Raw genomic sequence first — 3986 nt, forward strand, 5'->3', positions numbered from 1 at the left:
GGTACATGGAGAATGATTGACAGGATCTAGATTGTGGGGTTGGCTACAGGGCGAAAGACTCAATGCCTTTAATAGCCAGGGAGGCCGGGGTGAGGGGAGGACTCAGAGATTAGAAGGAAAGCGAGGGTTGGGGATATAGTTCAGCGGCAGAGCATTGAACCACCGTGTCTGAGACCCTGGGTTCGGTCCCAAGCCCTGGGGGATGAGCTGGGGGTGGGGAAGAAGTCAAAGGATATTGGGATAAACCAGGCAAAGGAAGGCAAATATGACATGTTTTTATTTTCATGGAGAAGAGACAAAGTTGGTTTTATTTATTTATTTATTTTGGTTTTTCGAGCCGGTTTCTCTGTGGCTTCGGAGCCTGTCCTGGAACTAGCTCTGTAGACCAGGCTTGTCTCGAACTCACAGAGATCCGCCTGCCTCTGCCTCCCGAGTGCTGGGATTAAAGACAAAGTTGGTTTTAAAGCAGGGACAAAAGTGGTGATTTCTCCTGTCCAGAAAGGGCGCAGAGAGGGAGGTACAAAAGGAGATGGCTAATGGGCACAGGGTGTGGCTTGATAGGGGGATTTATTTATTTATTATTACTATGCAGTTGGGCCTGTATTGCTGAGTGCCAGGGTTATACGCGTACACACACATATATCAGATGGAAAGCGTGGATTATAATGTCCTATATCACAGTAGGACAACTATGGCTGCCATAAATAAATCTAGAATGTCAAAATAGCTAGTATATGGGATTTTGAACATTTTTAGCACAAAGAAATGACTAGTGTCTGAGGCAAGGGATTTGCCAGACTTTGATCTGACCATGATACACTGTATAAGCTATTGAAGTGTTACAGTGTCCCTTGTAATTCACACAACTACCATGTGTTTTCTAAAATACACTTTAGGCATGGATGGTGGCTCGTACTTTTAATCCCTGCACTGGGGAGGCAGAGGCAGTTGCAGTTCTAATCTGTGAGTTCAAGACCAGTTTGGTCTACACAAGCTGGTTCTAGGCTCGCCACGGCTGTATGTGAGATGCTGTCTCAAATATATATATATATTTGATATATATATATATATACATATATATATTTGCTATAATTTTAAAGGTGGCAGATGAAGAGACGGCTTAGTACTGCTCTAGTAGAGACTCTGAGTCAGTTGCTAGTTCCCTCATTTGGTCTCCGAACTCACCCACATACACATGTGCACACACACACACACAGACAGACACATTCACATAAATTAATTTTTTTTGTCTTAATTTTTTTGCTTTGGTTTTTTGAGACAGGGTTTCTCTATAGCTTTAGAGCCTGTCCTGGAACTTGCTCTGTAGACCAGGCTGACCTCGAACTCACAGAGATCCGCCTGTCTCTGTCTCCCGAGTGTTGGGATTAAAGGCGTTTGCTACCACTGCCCGGCTTAATTTTTCTTTTTCAAGACAGGGTTTCTCTGTGTAGATCTGTCTAGCCTGGAACTCACAGAGAGTCACATGCCTCTGCCTCCTGAGTGCTGGGATTAAAGGCATGCACCACCACTGCTTGGTGTGGTGGTTGTTTTTTAAAACGCATTTTGTCTATAGATATAGATAATGGCATTCAGATAAAATGTTTATTAATTTGCTGGACATGATGGTACATATCTGCCACCTGTAATTCCAGAACTTGGGAGACCAAAACAGGAGGAAAGAAAGTTTGAGGCCAGCCTGCATGACATAGTGAGTTCCGACTTGAGTCCAATTTCCAGCACCCATGTCAGCTGGCAGATAGCTGCCTGGGACTCAGCACTAGGGAATCTGATACCCCTGGCCTCACATGCACATAACCACACAAACATGCATCAATACATAGTTAAAAACAATAATATGTATCTACACAATATTAAAAATAACAAGAGCAAATCTTTAAAGAACTGCTTTAGGATAACTGGGGAGGAGGAACGGAAGCTGTCCTTGAGCCTGGAGCTGGGTGACGGCTGGCTGTGTGTGCTCACATTTGCTCTCTCTACTTTTTTGCACATTTGTCATTTTCTATAACTAAAAAGGTAAGACAGAACTCAAATCTGGGGCTGGAAAGATGGCTCAGCAAGTAAGAACATTTGCTGCTTTTGCAAAGGCCCCAGGACCACCACCCTCCCGGCAGCTCACAACTGCCTTTAACTCCACTTGGGGTAGAGGTGGCCAGAGTCTGTGCCCTCTGTTGGCTTCCACAGGAGCTGCATGCACATCACACACACACACACACACACACACACACACACACACACACCTACCCACATGCAGATACAGTCATATATAAAATAACCTTTTAATTAAAAATAACCTTAGACCTGAAATGTGGGAAGTGTTCATGTATGATACTATTCTTTTATCTCTTCTGTAGATTTGATCTGTTCTAAACAGCAGGACAGTGCAAAAATCACCCTTCTCCATACAAGACCTTGTCTCAGCACCCCCAAACCATTCGTTTGTCTTTAATTCATCTGTTCGAGAGGGAGGCCCCAAAGTCTAGCACTTGAGGTCCCTAGGGGCCATTCTGAGTAGTCCTTTGAGGCTTGGATAAATCTTCTGGTCACACGTCACTAGTCAGAGCATTCCCTCCAGCAAGGGCAGGGTGGGACGAAAATCCAGAGACACCTGGACAGTGTCCAAACGTCACGTGAACAGTGGAACTGCAAACATCTGCATCCGGGCTCCCATCAGGGGGCCGTCTAACATCCCCTAGATTTGAATTTCACTTTCCCTCACACCCCCCCTACACCCCCGTCCCTTTTCCCCTTCCGTTCTTCTAACAGAGAACAAAACAGCACAAAGAGAATCAAGAAGGAGGGGTCGTGAAAGAACTCAGAGTAAAATACTGCCACACTCAAAAGTTTAACTGGTGTGAGCTTCTGGGGAAGACAATGGATGGCTCCAGGGTATCCCAGGATCCTGCGGGGTTGTCAGAGAGACTACACACACTTGTCTCCGGAGGGAAACTGAGTGAGAGATCACACAAGGCCATGTGTTGGAGACCAACCTGGGCAACATAGCTAGATTTGATCTCAAAAGAAAACAAAATACACCCACCAAACACCAATAAAGAAAGAAGAAAAAAAACTTCTTTTGTTTCTTTTTTTTTTGAGATTTTATTTATTTATTTTTATTTCTTTTGTTTCTTTTGAGCATGAAATTACAGAGAAATGGGCTCAAAGTGGGGAGCAGTGGGCCTAGTCACAGAATTGTAAGATTGTGACCATGTTGTAGCAGTTAAAGGCCACTGCGAGGTGGAGAAGTGAAGGTGGGTGGCACCATTAACGCTGGGAATATGACTTCAGCTCATCTCCATAAAGAATGACCAGGAACTAGCCCGCTGAGGAGGAAGGGTTGGAGATCCAGTCCACACAGAAAGGAATAGCAGTTTCTTAGCGCAGAGGATGGTTCATTTTGCTGGAGGAATTTTTACAACGTTGATTTTGTTGATTTTGTTTAGCTTTGATTTATTTTTCTTCCATCTGGTGAAGTATTCCCCCCTTATTGCCAGACTGGATTCCAGAATGTCAGCCTCTGGCTGCTGCCCCCAGCAGAGCACACTTGGCTGGAACAATTGCACCTTCTGCCCTGACATCTGGCCTTGGTCAGCTTTCTTGGTGTTTTGTTGCTGTTGTTGTCGTTGTTTGTTTGCTTTTAGTTTTTGGCCAAGTTAAGTGATGTAATTGATACCCCTTGTCGCTGTAACCTGGTTTTGTTTCTGATCGTGAATACATCTAACAACTTTTGTCTTATGCCCACAGGCTTGATGGGGTAGCCGGGTCTGAAGAGTCCAGAGTGCTATTGCGACAGACATCAAGGCTGAGAGGGTCCCAGGGGGGTTGCACGCAGGGGACTTAGGGCAGCTAGAAGGCACAGCGGGAGTGGGAGCTGAAGGTGGGATATGAATGTGCAGATCAGACTCACAGTTGGGCTGACAGCGGGCGGGATCTACGGAGAACCTCTGCCGCCCACTCCCCCGCCCCCT

The sequence above is a fragment of the Microtus pennsylvanicus genome, chromosome 3 (assembly GCF_037038515.1).
Source record: "Microtus pennsylvanicus isolate mMicPen1 chromosome 3, mMicPen1.hap1, whole genome shotgun sequence".
NCBI lineage: Eukaryota > Metazoa > Chordata > Mammalia > Rodentia > Cricetidae > Microtus > Microtus pennsylvanicus.